This window comes from Tupaia chinensis, unplaced genomic scaffold (assembly GCF_000334495.1).
Source record: "Tupaia chinensis unplaced genomic scaffold, TupChi_1.0 Scaffold000544_1, whole genome shotgun sequence".
NCBI lineage: Eukaryota > Metazoa > Chordata > Mammalia > Scandentia > Tupaiidae > Tupaia > Tupaia belangeri.
In genome coordinates, this window is record NW_006160056.1 from 1877791 (window position 1) to 1895052 (window position 17262).

Below are 17262 nucleotides of genomic sequence, written 5' to 3' on the forward strand. Positions count from 1 at the left end.
TGTCACAAAATGACAAACATCTTTAAAGTGCTGAAGAAAAACTTTTACCCAAAATTCTATATCCATTTTATGTACCATTGAAGAAAGTAGGATATGTCAGGCAACTGAAAGTTTTTACTGCTTTGCTTATAGATCTTAGCTTTTTAAACTACTAATTGATGTAATTCAACAAGAAGGAGATTAAATCTAGACGAAAACTATGGGATTAAAAAGTACTGGTAAGGCACCAGACAGTAGCATAGCTATAAAATGTGATATTCTGAAAAGTTGAACCACATTCAAAGGTCACTGGTTTGTATCTAGAGACCTCCCTGAGAACACAGTGCATGCATGTGGCTATGGATCAACCCATGGAGGTGGACTGCACTGTTGAGATCTTATTGGGGGTACTGTATCTCTCATGGTCTGTCTGTCTGTCTCTTTCTGTATTTCTTGCTCATGGAATAAATAAATAAATGTTTTAAGTGTACTTATTTATTTATCTATTTATTTGTTGTGATTTTCAAGCCTCTAGGTCCAGGACTGGAATCTCAGGGGGACCATGTAGGAATCTAGCACCTTAATCACCATACCATTTGGTGGCCCCAATAAATAAACTTTTAAAATTTATTTTCTTAAAAAAATACTAGTAAGCAAAAAACCCATCAGTATGTTGAGTAAAGTAGGAATACCAATGAGACCTAGCCAACCATCCTATACTTCACATTTAGAGTATCAAACAACATGAACAAACCTGACAGTGAACAGATTTGGTTTCAGAGATTTTGGGGCCCGCAGTGGCATGGTAGTTAAGGTACTGGATCCCCCTCCCTCCCACATGTCCGACCACAGTTCATATCACGGACCTGGCAGGTAGTTTTCTCACTTTCCCTCTTTCTCTCTGTCTCCCTCTGGTGAGCATACATGCCCTATAGCAATTGTTTTTTTAAAAAAGTAAATATTAAAATTAAATTCAATAAATAATTCCTCCAAATAAAAACAATGGACTTTTTACAGATGGATTAAAATGCATTTCAAATGTTTCATATGTGTGTATGTTTATGCACATGTTTGTTTTGGGGGGAGAGACATAGCTAGCTTGTCAGCAAATCTTCCTCCTCCCCTCAGGAAGTTTGAGGTCAGCAGGAGAACAATTATTACAATACAACCTTCCATGCTCCCAGGATTTCTTATTCCCCTGGTTCTTTACCTTTTCCCTCCACTCTCCACATCTTTCTTTTTTTCTCTCTTTTTTTTTTTTTTTTTTTTTTTTTGGAGAGATTTTTGCTATACGGTACGCGTGTGCTCGCCAGATAGACAGAGAGAGACATAGAGACAGAAAGTAAGAAATCACCCCCCAGGGAGGGATGGCCATGCCGCAATCCCTTCTCCTCCATTCTCCTCTCGGGATCTTGGGCACGCACGCACACGCTTCCGGCGTGAGTTTTAAGCCACTGGGTCCGGGAAGCAAACCGCGGTCGACTACGTGGGAGTCCAGCGACATAGCCATTACGCTAACTGCTGGTTCCCCACTCTCCAGATCTTATACAGTCTTCTTCTCACTCCCTTTTCCAGTGCTCTACATCTACGTACAGTGATTCCTCCACAGATGGCTAGACGCTGGATGACCGGCAAAAATGTTATTCAGTGTATCCATAGTGTAGACTCAATTTGGCAGTTAGTTACATCTTATCTGTAGTCACTGAGTACTATTTTATAAAGGAATTTTGGAGACCAGCAAGTGGTATAGTGATTAAGGTGGTTGGGTTTCCACATGGTTGACTGCAGTTCCAGTCTTGGACCCAGTGGCTTAAAAATCATGCCAGACTTGCATGTCCAAGATCCCAAAAGGAGTATGGAGGAGAAGAAATTGTGGTATCCCCAGGGGGGATGATTTCTCACTTTCATTCTCTCTGTATTTTTCTGCCTCTCTCCTCTCTGGAGAACACTTGTGCCCTATGGCAAAAACCTAAAACCGAACAAACAAAAAAAAGAATTCCATTTTTTTCTACCTTAATATGTTCAATATGTAACTTGAAGATGAGATGAAGTAACCAACTATGGGGCGGACTTCCAGATTTTGGAGAAGCAAGATTCCTGTAAATTACAATGTACTTAGCTCAAAGACTCAGAAGACAAGTGTCATTACTCTTTTGATATGATCCAATACTCTCTTTCTACCATCCATGAAGTTCTCGTGGAATTCCCTGTTGAGAAAACTCATTCTCCTGGGGTCAAAGCAGAGCATCATTAGATAGTGAATGTTGATATAGTGAAGTCTCATTCCTGCCTCAGTGACCTTATTTATTGCCTCAAGCCTCCTTTCTGGGTCACACTATTTACCTTTCCTTTTTTATCTTGGAGGGACTAGAGCTTCCACAGCACTGATGTCAATGATCTGAGGCCTCCCATGCAGTTGGTAGGGATTAGCTCACAGACCTATCATTCATCCACTTGAACAAGCACAAGTAGAAAGGCAAGCAAACTCCTTTCCGCTCTCGTGCTATATTTATTCTTAGTGCTTTACTGAAACTTGGCAACAACTGATGGAAGCAGGAGATGATCTGTTTGGATGAGGTCAATAGTCATCCTCTGAGAGTTTCATCCATCGTGGTTGTTATGCTGCAATAGTCTGTTCCAGCATTCCATCCAACTCATAAATGGTTTGGATGAATTCACCCCATAAATGACATGTAGTACTGGATCATTGGTATTTACTTATTTTTGAAATTCATATCTAAATCAATCATTATAAATAACATGACATGGATAGATGCCTACTGACCTTATTTTCTTAGTTTAGAAATTATAGTTGTAAACTCTCAATGAATTCTAGTTTCTCTCAACTATTCAGAGATGTAAGAACATGTAGCTACTTAGAAAGACCATCCTCACTACTTTTCAATTCTTCTGACAGAGGTGTTCTTCTTTTCCTTCTCATGATATATTGTTTTGTAACTTAAAAAAATTAACTTCGTTTATTCTGTGAGTGAGTGGGAGAAAGAGAGAAACAGAGATACAGTATCTCTAACAGGGTTTCAATGCTGAGATCCACCCCCAGGCTCAGCTAAGTAGATCACGGACACTGGCCTGCCCGTGTATTGAGGGAAGTCTGACTGAGAAGTGGCAACCTTCCCATGTGGGTCTTCCCTTGCGGAGTGTTGAGTTGCTGCCCATATCAGATATACAGATTCTCTCATGAATTCTAGTATCTCTACAATATACCTTATCTCCTCATCACTTGATGTATCCCACCTTATTCCACGGTTTGTCATAGCTTTCAACCTCTAGTTATCTATAATCCTCTGGTATTCACAACAATTTTGTGAGGTAAAGGAGTCAGATATAGTGTCTTTCCATTCTAGTTCTCATATGAAATGTTTTCCTTCTCAAAATGAGTGTAATTATAAAAAAATTAATCATGTTTAAAGAAGTTTACAATGCCCAGTGATCTATCAGGAGAAATAGTAAGGTATTGTCAAAACAGGTTGGGGAATTTATGACTGAAGAGGTTGCCACCCTGAGAGTACAGTAGAAATAAAGCTGAATTCAAGCTAATGGGGAAAAAAGTAGCATCTAGTAATTCCAGAAAAACCTGGAGCTACACATAAAACAATGCTGTATTTGTCTTCTTGGCCTTGTCCATGTTTTTATTGCATTCTTATCAGGCTTTATGTTTATTTCATTTATTTTTAAATATTTTTGAGAGAGAGAGATTTTGTGCTATGGAGCATGTGAGCTCGCCAAAGAGACAGAGAAACAGAAAGTAAAAAATAACCCCCACTCCAAGGAGATGGCCCTGCTCCAATCCCTTCTCCTCCATTCTCCTCTCAGGATTTTGAGCATGCTTGCACACATGCCTTGAGTTTTAAGCTGCCAGGTCAGGGACTCCAACTGCAGTTGACTCTGTGGGAGTCCAGCAAAGTAACCATTACACCATCTATTGGTCCGCATATGTTAATCTTTAATTACGTTCCCTTTCTTTCCCCTTCCCCTCTGTGAAAGCATTCTTTATGAAATGAACAGTTTGAACTATGGGCCATAGAGGAACTTGAGTTTTACATAAGTCAGCGTATATAACTGCTAGCTACTTTGACAGTCAACCTTCAGTATTTTATTTGTTTAATGTTATAAAGAAGTATTTCCTGCTTTGTCACCATCAAATGCAAGCTGGACAATTTTTCTCCCATGGTAACTCAGAGATCCAGGCTACTTCTGCATTGCAACAATGCTATCTCAAAAGTTTTTTGCTTTTATTTTCACTAATGAGAGAGAAAGAGGGAGTGAGAGCTAAAGAGAGGAAGAAAGAAAAATAAAAGAATGATTTGCACTGGTTCATAACTGCCTCATGCTCAGAGTAGCCCACATTTATACTCACATTTCCATTGACGGAACTAGTTATGAGGTTCCAACCTAATCACAGTGCTGAAAAATGCAGAGGAACAGGGAGACTATTTGGTGAGTGCTAAATTATCTCTGCTACAAATGTATAGAAGGATTTAGATTCATGGAAAGTTAGAGCTGGGGCAAGACTTTATAGGACATCTAGACTAGTCTATTTCCTTCATTTTACAGATCAGAGAAGAAACAGAGATTAGAGAGGTTGAGTGATGGCCAAAGTTACATACCTAAGACATGGAAGAAGGAAAAGTTTTCATTATGTATAAGACTAGTATTTATTAAATATCCAACTCTTATTAGGTGCCAGACACTATACTAACATGTCTATATGCCTTATGTCTCTGAATCCTCACACTAACACCATGAGAGAGACACTATTCTTATCTAAATTTTAAAGATGAGAGAAATTATATGTAAACCATCTTCGGTCACATAGGTAATAAAGGACAGAAGGGAGATATCAACCCAGGCTGTCTCTCATCAAAATGCCAGCTTACAATCTATTGCTTAATGAACACTTTTTTTGCTCTCCAAATCTCCCTTTTGATCATAGCACAAGACTACATAGCTTTGAGATTAAAGGTAAAAATACCTTCATCAAAGACTGATGCTACAGGAGTTTCAAGGCAGACACTGCTCCAATAGTACTGCTCCAATCCAACCTGAAAGACAGGTCAAAGTGAGAAAGCTCTAGCATAAACATGGGCAAATGGCTCCCGGGCTGGCCTGGTAAAACTTGCCACTGGCCATAAACATGACCTTTCCAGTAAGAACTAGAAATAATTTCTTTTGATGGGAAGTAGACAATTGAAAATTTGACAGTCCAGATAATAATCATTAACTTATACCCACAGAGTAAATAAATGGAGAAAGCAAATGTTGCACAATACATTAAAGCAGCAAATACAAGGCCCAGCCAGAGTGCTGCAAACTGGAGAGCACTGCTGTGTGAGGCTGAGGCCACATGGGAGGCTCAGCTTAAACAGACTGGGCGAGGTGGTGTCTGCCTGTGATCCTGCCTAGTGGGAGGCTGAGTCAGGAGGACAGCACTGTGGTAAGACCCTGGCAAAATACATCTCTCTCTCTCAAAAAAACTTTCCCCCTCCTCCCCCCCCCTGTAACCTCCCATCTTTTTCATTAAAAAAAAAAAAAAAGACCAAGTCAAATATTATGATTATTTCTTGTGGTTCTTGTTCTTATATCCAATAATATGAGAGAATTGTGATGTAATAATTCACATTAGAACTATCATAGAGATTAAGGCCTGAGTTTCTTTGAATAATTATCTATTTTAATTTTATTTATTCATTCATTTTATTTTAATTTGACCAGAGACAGAAAGAGAGAGAGAGAGGGAAAGTGAGAAAACAACCACCAGGTCCAGGATTTGAAATGTGGCTGGCCATGTGGGAGTATCCAGTGCCCCAAACACCACACCACCTGCTGGTCCCAAGACCTAGAGTTTTTTTTATTGGATTTGATTTCATTTTAGTTTAGTTTAGTTTAATTTTTGGAGAGGTGTTTTGCTATAGGGCGCGTGTGCTCACCAGACAGAGAGAGACAGAGAGACAGAAAGTGAGAAATCACCCCCCAGGGGAAATGGCCACGCCGCAATCCCTTCTCCTCCATTCTCCTCTCAGGATCTTGGGCACGCACACACACGCGCCTGGCGTGAGTTTTAAGCCACCGGGTCTGGGGCACCAACCGCGGTTGACTATGTGGGAGTCCAGGGACATAGCCATTACACTAACTGCTGGTCCCTAGAGTTCTATAGTTAGCTACTTTGACATCAAGACAAAATTCTGTTTATTAAAAAAGACAAAAACAGATTTATAATGTTGTTTCTAATTAAGATAAAAATATTATGTGTTTAGCACAGTGAATGCAATATAGTAAGCACAATAATGGAAACGCTTCTCTTTCTCCTCCTCCTTCCTCTTGGCCAGTGAACCACTATAGAACCAGATTTTCCCACTTTCAACTTTGCTATTGCTACAAAATTCTATATCCCAGCAGGGAATTAAAATTTCACTGGGGGGCAGATGAGAATGACATAAAATTGCCCATCATATTTATTTACCTGCAACACCTTGCTTGATTGAATTCACCAACTGTCAGGTTGTTTTGGCAAGGTGTCAGCCCAGCTTGCAACTGGAGGACCACCAATAAGAAGGCATGAGAACATATGATTTCTAAAACATGTGAACACAGGCCAGGTGAGACATGAGAGAATTAACTCAGTACCAGTCCAAGTAAGTGTTATGGAGGAAAAATAAGTTCCTGTTACCTAGTCTTAATGAGGTCTCCTGGGGAAGAAAGCATGATCTCCTGGAAAATTTAGTGAAGTTGCCATCAGAAAAACTGGTAGGGGGTCCCAATTCTCAATGCTAATTTGTTAAATCCCTTTCTTTCTTTCTTTCTTTAGAAACCGTCGGACTTTCTTTCTTTTTTATTTTTTAATTTGCCACAGGTGTCTATGCTTGCTAGTGAGACAGAGAGAGTGAGAGGAAGAAAGCACACTCCAGTGGGATATGATCACATGGCCATCCCTTCTCCTCCATCTCTCCATCCTGTTGAGATTTTGGGTGCACATGCACATGTGCACAAATATTTTTTTAAGCTACTGGGGCCAGGATTCAAATCATGTGGTTGGTTGTGTGGGATTTTGCTCCCTTAAATACTCAGTCATGAGGCTGGGCCTTTTCTTCCTTTTCTTCTTCTCCTTCTTCTTCTTCTTTTCTTCTCCTCTTCTTCTCTTCTTCTCTTCTTCTTCTTCTCTTCTTTTCTTCTTCTTCTTCTATGGAAAATTATTTTTTTAAGAATTATTTTATTTTACTTTATTTATTTATTTACTTGTTTATTTATTTTAATTTATCCGGAAAGGGACAAAGCAAGAGAGAGAGTGATAGAAAGAGAAGAGTGAGAGAGAAAGTGAGAAAGCAAGCTGCCAGGTCCAGGACTCGAACCACAGTCCACCATGTGAGAGTCCAGTGCTCTGAATTACTATACCACCTACTGGCCCCTTATATGGAAAGTTATTTTAAGAATGCAATAAGATCATATGATAAAGTGCTTTAAAAATTATTCTGTATTCATATAAAAACCCCACCACAACATGATAAATGATGTCTAAAAATTCAGTCATGTAAAACATGAAGTCACTTGATTGCATGATTTATGAAGTAAAGGAAGTTCCAGAGTCTAAGTATTCCATCCACAGCCCAAATCCTTCAGAGGTTGGATATATGTTTGGTCTGTCCCAACTAGTTAGCCAGATGAAGCCTGGAGAATAACTGAGATTCAAGGATTCATTTTCTCCTCCTAGTCCCCCAAATGATTTGAGGCTATTTGACATTTCTCTTCAAGCTTTACCTGCTTTTCCTCTCATGCAAATAAACTTTAGTTTGCCCTAATGAAGGGGTTCAAGAGAGAATGGAGGTCATTGGCAATCGTGTTATATCCAAATCCACTTACGGGAGGATTTTCACTGGGCTTTTTTAGAGAAGCTCAGTTATCCATAATCCCGTATGTAATGGAGTCGAGAAAAGCTTAGTCTTCTGAGTGGTCTTAGTGAAGGCATTGCATTTACTTGAAGCAATGTGATAGGCTGTAATTCATGTTGCACATCAAGTGAGGAGAAACATTGACATTGCTGCAGAGGGGATAGTATGGCTCGAGTGAGATACGGGGTGGAAAAAAACAGAAAAAAGAATAAGCAAGGATCTGAAGAATGGTAGAATGCTGTGCTCTGGGCTCATGAAGAGCCCTGATTTTCAGTGTGTGCACAAAATTCAAATATATACTTGCAAGTCATTGAAGCTCTTGTGGAAATTGAGGAAGGAGTTGAATTCTGGGTATAGATTTCTGCTTGACTGATAGGGCAAAAAGAACAAATGAACACAGTCACCTTTCTGATACCCAAGTTACTTATGAAAGGTCCAGTAATACTAAATAAAATTATTACCCATGTCCAAGCCACTTAATATGTGCATAAGAATCTGTATGAAAAATTTGACATCGACTTTTGAGTCTGGGTCTAAATAATCTATAGAAAGTATAATTAATGTCTTCTGTTGGGTCTAATATTAGAATATGGTAAAATCTTCAGACCTAAAGCTGGAAACACTTTCCTTAAATCTTTTTAGGTTGCAAACACAGAATTACACCAGAATTCACAACTGGTTCCTCTGCTGCAAATCAAATAAGCAAAGCTCCATTGAGGAGTACCTCAGAACTCTTAGAATTCTTCATACGAAATTGAAACCGAAGAAAATTTTATTTTATGGAAATAAATCCTTCCTTTGGCCATTACATACAAATTTTCTACTTTGTTCTTTAGCCATGAAAGAAATATTATTTTCAGCTTTTTCATCCACATGCAAGTGATATGTAGGAAAAAAAAAAAGATCACTTGAATAGTACATATAATATTTATTATCTAGGTTAGTAAAACATTACCCAGAACCTGTGGTTCCTGACTTTTTCTCAATAGCCTCCAAAAGTTATCACATATTCTATTCAGTAACAGTGGTTTCTCAAGACATGACACTCCCTTAGGGAGTGGGCAGAGAGGGAAGAAAGAGGAACACCTGGCCATTTGTGAGAATTATGTGAAATTACATCAGAATTTCCAGGACTTTGTGTGCAGCTAGAAATGTTTCTTTTTTTCTTTTTTCTTTTCTTTTTTTTTGGAGAGGTTTTTGCTATAGGGCATGTGTGCTTGCCAGACAGACAGAGAGAGACAGAGAGACAGCGAGAAATCACCCCCCAGGGGGGATGGCCACACCGCAATCCCTTCTCCTCCATTCTCCTCTCGGGATCTTGGGCACACATGCACATGCGCCCAGTGTGAGTTTAAGCCACCGGGTCTGGGACACGAACCACAGTCGACTACATGGAGTCTAGCAACATAGCCTTTACACTAACTGCTGGTCCCAGAAATGTTTCTTCCTGTTCATTTTAATAATAAGTAATGGGATAAATTGTGTTCTCCAAGATTAATTTGTTGAGGTCCCGTCCATGGGCCTCAGAGTATGACCTTATTTGGAGATAGGGTATTAAAATGAGACGATTAAGTGGGTCCAGTTCAATATGACTGGTTTTCTTATTTTTTTATAAAGTGAGTGAAGATGTAGCAAAAAATATGAGAGGGTCATGTAAACATGAAAGTGGTCAACTATTAATATAAGCTGAGGAAAGAAAAGACTACCAGTACTTTGACTTGGGATTTCTAGACTCTAGAACTGAGAGACAATATATTTCTGTGATTTAAATCAGGGATACTATGGGGCTTTCACACAGCAGTCCTAGCAAATAAATACACTGACCTTCCACCGCTGAGGAAGACAAGAGGCACAAAACTAACCATGTTTCAGTTATCACAACTCTACGAATGAGAAACTGGTAGAAGATGATTCACAGAATTTATTCTAGGTGACTGAAGTCTAATGAACAGGCTTCCCTAGAATTAGCAATAAGAGAACAGTTCATTCATAGACGTTTCCTTTAGCCAAACCATTTGTTTTAATTTCAAAATAATACAATTTTAATATTTTTACTCCAGTTTTGGTATCTTCCCCACAATTTTTTTTTGAGAGTTTTTTGCTATAGGGTGCATGCACTCACAGGAGAAACAAAGAGGGACTGAGACAGAAAGTCAGAAATCAGCCCCCAGGAGGGATGGCCATGCCACAATCCCTTCTCCTCCATTCTCTTCTCAGGATCTTGGGCACACACACATGTGTTGTGTGTGGGTTTTAAGTCTCTGGGTCCAGAACTCAAACTGCTATGTGGGAGCGACTACGTGGGAGATCAGTGATGTAGCCACTAAGCCATCTGCTGGTTCTGTCCACAAACTTCTACTTACTAAGAATTCATAAGAATGAATTACAATCCTACCACCTTAATAAATCATTGTTCTTATCTTGGGTTTAGTCTTACTCTGATCTATATGCATGGATACATACCTAATTTCCCTTATTAATCAATACTATACAGTGAAGCAAATTTATAGTTTGATTTTCCTTTTTAGTAGTGATTCTCAGTCAGTGGCATTTTGTCACCACCCACCCACTCTCCTCTCATAGCCTAGGACTTTTGGCAAGGACAGGAGACATTTTTGGTTGTCAGTTGGAGTGGTAGTGGTGATATCTAGTGGGTAAAATCAATGATGCTGCTAAACATCCCACAAAACATAGGACAGTCGCTAACCCAGACAAGAATGAACTGGCCTAAATGCCAAAAGCGCTGAGGTTGGCAAACCTTGACTTTTAATAAGATATCATGCATGTCTTCCACGTTGTTTTTACATGGTCTTCATAACCTTCATTTTCATGGCTGTATAACAATCCACTGAACTGATAAAGTACAATTTATTTAACCAATAAACATATGGTGTGTTATTCAGGTTATTTCTGACATTTTTTTTGGGGGGGAGGGAGAGGTTTTCGCTATAGGGTGCGTGCGCTCGCCAGACAGACAGAGAGAGACAGAAAGCGAGAAATCACCCCCAGGGGGGATGGTCATGCCACAATCCCTTCTCCTCCATTCTCCTCTCGGGATCTTGGGCATGCATGCACATGCGCCCGGTGTGAGTTTTAAGCCACCGGGTCCAGGACGCAAACCGCGGTCGACTACATGGGAGTCCAGCGACATAGCCATTACGCTAACTATTGGTTCCCATTATTTCTGACTTTTTACTATTACAAATAATGGTGCAATACCTTTTTATTTACAAAGATGTTTAGATGGCCTTGAAGAAAAATTCCCAATAGTGGGATTCAGATTAAAGGCTATGAATAAAGTAAATATAAATTATTTTACTTATCAGTGAAAAATTGCTACAAACTTCACCTATTGATATATATGTTGTCTTTTCTAGGGAAGCACTTTTATTTTTCTCACTTACAAGCGACCTCAGGACTTTCACAGATGTGATCCATGATTAACCTGACCCCTTATTTCTTTCTTTATCTATTCTTACATTCAATCACTGTGCATCATTACAGCATACCAAATGAATATTCCCGTCATGAATACACTGCGTATTGGTTTAGGTGAAGCCACTACCATACACATTATAATCAATAAGTTTCTCCCCACCTTGGGTCCCTTAAATGTTGGGCTTCCCTCTTCTTTCCCATGATTCTCTCCTTCTCACCCTCCCTCCTCCAGCAGTCTCTAGAATCACTTCTACCCCTTTCTACATTAAAAGGATGAGTAATCTTATCAAAATTTTCCTGTTTCTTAAGACCATTAATGACTCATTACTTCAGTTTAGAGGTCACACTGGCCTACTTTCATTGGTTTGATCTTATCATCACTGATTCTTGAAGAGCCTTTCTAAAAACAGAGCCAGGTAGCATCCACTTGATTACAGTGCCATCCTAACTCATTCACTAGGAGTACTAAGTTAGCTTATCACACATTGTCACAGGCTAACTCTTCCAAGGGCTTCTCCCTTTTGCTCTGTAATGATAATGTAAAAGTTTACATTACAAAAGAATTAGAGAGCAGGTTATAAAGCACTAGCTTTGAAACTGTTAAGAGTATATTAAAAAGGCAGTAGATAGTAGAATAAAAGAAACAGATGAGGACGTTCATTCTTTCCTCAAGCTCTCCTCTCCAGACATTTAGATATTCCTTTAAAAAATAGAAAAAAAAAACAAAAAAAACTGTAGGTCATAGAAGGTTGTTTTTCCATGACTCTGGAAGAAAAACTATTTCTTTTTACCCTGTATTTTCCCACTAGGTGAAACCAGATGAAAGATGTGGCAGACAGGTGGTATCCAGCACCACATTGAAATCTATCCCAAGTAGTCATGGAGCAAGAATGAATGGAGACAGCTGATGAATGGTGAGCATGAGAGTAAACAAAGGTGAAATGATGAAGCAAGGACAAAGAAACTTCCTTTTCCCTGGATGAATGGAAAGAGAAAATAGTCTCATAATAAGACTTGGAGTATTATAGATATTCGTTATCTATTTGCAATGACCTCTTCATGAATGGCCACTAAAGGTACATCATAATTGTTTTCCTTTGACCTTCCAAATTCCATTTTCATGGACGCCCAGAAACCATGTAGCACCAGAAGCACAGGTATACACTTCTGTTTCAATCCTCCAGGGCTGAGATTCGAACTATGTCAACCATGTGGGATCTGCCTCCCTTGCCCAGTAGGCCACAGGATTGGACTCGTCTATAGATTATTTTTGAAAATACAAACATAAACCAGTTAATTACAGATTAGGTTAATCTACATGACAAATGAAAATATTTTATATCAGGAAATGAAAAGATGTAAAAGATGATTTGTCATGCCATAGGTTTATCTTTTCTGAATTTCTTGAGGGAGCGATTATACAATAGGCATAACAAAATAAAAATCTATTTTTTTAATTGGTTGATGTTTCACTAAAGTATGGTTTGTTTTTTTCCCTCAAAAACCAAGGGCTTGTATGGAGGGAGTTCATTTAAGGAAGTGACCCCAAGATATGAGCAGAAGGCAGCAGCCAGTGAAAGGGTGGAAGGAAGGAAAGCCAGTAGAAGAATGTCTTCTTGACTTGGTTACTGCTGTGGACAACTGGAACTCTTCGATAAGCAGAAAGTCAGCTGAGCCTCGGCGAGGACCTTCCACAGGATGGAAGAGAGGGGCACTTACCCACTGGAGCCATCCTCCATCAGTCAGAAGTGGCCTTATGGTATAGTCTTGCATCTCTAAGATGCACATGTGTAGGAGTGTGGGGCCTCTCAAATGCTTTCAAGGTGGGAACAGAAAAGCTCTAGGTTAGAAAGTGAGAGATAAGTGATGAAGCTAATGCAAGACGTTAAGGAACAGAGGAGATGGCTACAACCACATCTACATAAAAGTGAGTTGAGAGAAGAGATAATGGGCACAGGAAGAGACCACACAGGTTCTAACTAAATCATGGTAACTGCTGGGAGTCTGGTATTGAAAAGGTCCAGATGCTGATTCTGGACTCAGCAATGGAGAGCCCAGAGTTTGTGAGACAAAAACATTCCTTCAAATTATTTTTACTTTGTGGCCTCTGGATACAGAAGATCATAAGTCGGTCTCCTTATTTTCTCTTTGATGGGAGTGAGATTAAGTGAGAATCATGGTTAATAGTGACACAGGAGTGCTGGGTGATTATATCCAACACCCATGCAGGTTCTTGTCTGACGCTGATGAAGAATGAGAAATACAGACAAATGGACAGAATAGTAAGCAAAGTTTATTAGGGAAGGAGGAAGGACTTCCAATGCAGTGGATTGCTTAAAAAGAATTGGAGATGAGAGGCTTTATCTAACAGTCTGAGCAACGGACTGGTTTTCTAACAAGGAAATGGACTTTTGAAAATAGTTACATGGTAGCTTGAGTGATTTATAACCCAATTCTTTGTGTGGTCAGCAGACCATAGAGAGCATTCTGTACTTCTTGTTAGAATACAGTACTAAATAGAATACAGTGCTGAATAGAATACAGTACTAAATAGAATACAGTGCTGAATAGAATACAGTACTAAATAGAATATAGTACTAAATAGAAACTGTTGCCCTTTAGCTTCAGTTTCTTTGAGTCCCAATGCAGCCAGCTTTTGGCTGTGAACATTTAGCCATTGTGACTCCATTTTGGGCCTTTACCCTGCCAGTGTGCACAATATCCCTATCTCCTGGCTTATTGGCATGGAGTCATAAATCCTTTAGAGACACAGAAAAGGGGTAAATGCCATACATTAGCCAGACCACAAAGGAAAAGCACAGAGACTTCATTAGAAAGAAAAACAGTAAGTTCCTTTTGGGGCCATTACCCTATCTACCTGTAAGTAGGGTCAAACTCCTATCTCAATAGAGCAGCCCCAAACCAAAATGATTTAGTGCAACATGCTTTCTCATAGCAATGTTTACATAGTGTTATAGTTGGAATATCCCCCCAAAATACATGTGCTGAAATTTAGCCGTGATGGGATTAAGAGGGTGAAAACTTAATCTCACTATGATATTGAAGCGTAGACTTAAGGAGAAGATTAGCATCAAGGCCATGAGGTGGAACCCCCATGACTGACTCCTGGTAAGTTTATAAGGAGAAGGAATAAGGTCAAAACAGAGACGCATGGACAATGCCCACCTCCATGTTGCAATGTGGCCAGAATAGCTTCATCAGATGCAGGAACTGGAACATGTACCTCCAAATCATAAGCTAAATACATCTAGATTTTAATTTTTATTTATGTATTCATTTAGTTAGTTAGTTTTGTAATGGTGTGTGTGCATTTACCAGAGAGAGAGAGAGAGAGAGAGAAAGTAAGAAAGCACTCCCTATGGGGGTTGGCTATGCCACAATCTCTTCTATTCCTTCTCTTCTTGGGATTTGGATCCCACATGCACACACATGTGTTTGTTTAAGTTGCCAGGTCTGGGACTCACAACCCTGTTAAAAGAAGAATAAACCAGTCAATTTAATAGAGTTTTAATAGAGCAAATCTTAACATGATTTAAATTGAGCAGTTGTCCCCAGACTTCCAGACAGCTCCGGCCAGCCTCATGATTAACTCAGCCTTTTAAGTCAGCCTAACAGGAAAGAGTACACAAAATGTACGTGAGAGAGTGAGGTAGATAAAATATTGGTTACATTCTGAAGTTTGTCTGCATAAACACGATTTAAAAGGCGGGATGCCTGTGATTGACTGAGGCCTAGCTGCTGGGATTCGCTGTAACTTAGCAACCAGCTCAGAAAAACAGCCTAACATGTAGGATTTCAGCTTATCCACAGGAATTAAAGTGTGGGAGTACAGCGGCAGTCTTAGGCCAAAATAGTTTAATTTAACATGTAGTGAGTTATGTAGGATCCAACTCCCTCAACCACCACACCACTGGCTGGCCCAATAAACCTGTATTTTTAGAAATTACCCAGGTATTTTCCGTTATTAGCAACAGAACAAACTAGAATGGTATCACTTTAAGATGTAAAATATATCAAGGTTCTTTTGGCAGAGAATACCAAATCCCTTGGACCGGTTTGCTTTAGATTGAAGGTAATAATCTCTTCAATAAAGAGCAGAGCAATGCGTATTTCCCACATAAATATTATTAGAAAGTACAATACTTACTTTATGGAGAAGAAAGTAGAACTTTGTATAGTATGCATAATCTGTAGCTCTGCATCTTCCACTGGTCTGGGTGCACGCCACAGACCAGCTACCTCCCCAAGTCTTGGAGCTTTGGGAAGATCACCATGTCCTACCTGAGGATCCTGGGATCGAGATGTGCATGTTCTCCTAGTTGCTGTCATCAGCTGTCCTCAGAATCCCTCTCCATGGCCTTGCCCCAGGTCCCTAGTCATGTTTTGTCAGCATCCTGCCAGCTGCTCTCTCCTTTCATCTGTGCCCCAGTTACATGTAACCTCCCCTCTCTATTTTCTGAGGCAGTTCTACACAAAAGTTTCTGTTATCACAGGATGAAGGGACAATAGCACAATCAATCAATCAATCAATAAAAATGGATGACAGACTTTGCTATTCTTGAGGCTCCTAGACAAGCCAGATCCAGGGGACTCCATTAGGGGCCATGTTTTCCTTTGAGCTCAGACTGCTTGAGTCTACAGTGTCCCATCTTCTCATTTCTTGATGTCCTTAATACCTCCCTCACCTCTAGTCGCCAGAGGACAGTCAAGAATCCCTATTACAAGCCAGTCCTGTGGCCTGGTGGCTAAAGCTTCAGGATTCCATGTGTGGTTTGAGTCCTGGACCCAGTGGATGGAGAAACACACCAAGCTCATGTACGTGTGTGTCCATAATCTGGAAAGGAGGGAGAAAGGAAGAGAAGGGATTGCAGCATGACCATCCCTCAAAGGAAGTGCTTTCTTTTTTTTTTCTTTTCTTTTTTTTTTTCTTTCATTTTTTGGAGAGGTTTTGGCTATAGGGCGTGTGCTCTTGCCAGAAAGACAGAGACTGAAAGACAGAAAGTGAGAAATCACCCCCCAGGGGGAATGGCCATGCTGCAATCCCTTCTCCTCCATTCTCCTCTCGGGATCTTGGGCATGCACGCACACATGCCCTGTGTGATTTTTAAGCCACCGGGTCTGGGACTCGAACTACGGTCAACTACATGGGAGTTCAGCAACATAGCCATTACGCTAACTGCTGGTCCCAAAGGAAGTGCTTTCTCATGTCCCGTTCTTTGTCTCTCTCTCTCTGCCCTTTGCACATGCCTTCTAGAAAAAAAATTTAGTTTGTGCCTTTATTCAATCTCTTTCTTCCAAAGTAGCCCAAAGACTGTTCTCTAACAGAATAACTCCAGAAAGAAATCTTCCAAATGAAAGTAATATATTCTTCCACTCATTCAGAAAATGGCTCCAGTGTGTTTACTTTAAAATAAAGTCTATTTTATTTTCTTCATATACAAACAAAGGTCCAATTCTCTAAAATAGGCTTGGAACCAGTTTGAGCTAGAAGCCTAAAAAGGATTCCAAAGAAATGCTGACATATCAGGTGGCCATGGAGGCTGACCCTTGTAGAAAGAGAATTTTTTTTAAAATGAGAGACTAAATTCATCTCCAAGCCAGAATAGAAGGACATAAAGACGTTATTCCCCCAGAGTAACAGAGAAATCCAATCACCAGAAATTCTCATTATGATGACTTTACTGGTGAATCCTATAGCTTAGAGATGTCATGCGTGCTGAAATAAATAGAGTTGAATATCTAACCTGGTAAAAGAAAAGTGACTACGGAACAAGATTTATTAATTAAAGGGCTTGAGTTGTGAACTAGACAAACCTTTTACATTGAGATTAGAAAGTCCAGTTATTTTCCCCAAATTTTGCTCCCTACATTAACTTGAATAAGTGTAATAAGTGGAATGGAATAGCCTCCTGAGTAGGGA

At 39.7% G+C, this 17262-nt stretch overlaps 1 long non-coding RNA gene across 2 annotated transcripts; it reads left to right on the forward strand.

Annotated features, from left to right (window-relative positions):
- The first annotated feature begins 5286 nt into the window (after positions 1 to 5286).
- Positions 5287 to 13401, forward strand: LOC102469200 (uncharacterized). 2 transcript variants are annotated; one of them, XR_335829.3, is made up of 3 exons: positions 5287 to 5434; positions 12131 to 12397; positions 12831 to 13401. It is a non-coding gene; the product is annotated as an uncharacterized LOC102469200 (long non-coding RNA). The 2 variants fall into 2 exon arrangements; XR_335830.3 differs by having other exon boundaries at positions 12131 to 12235.
- The last annotated feature ends 3861 nt before the right edge of the window (positions 13402 to 17262 follow it).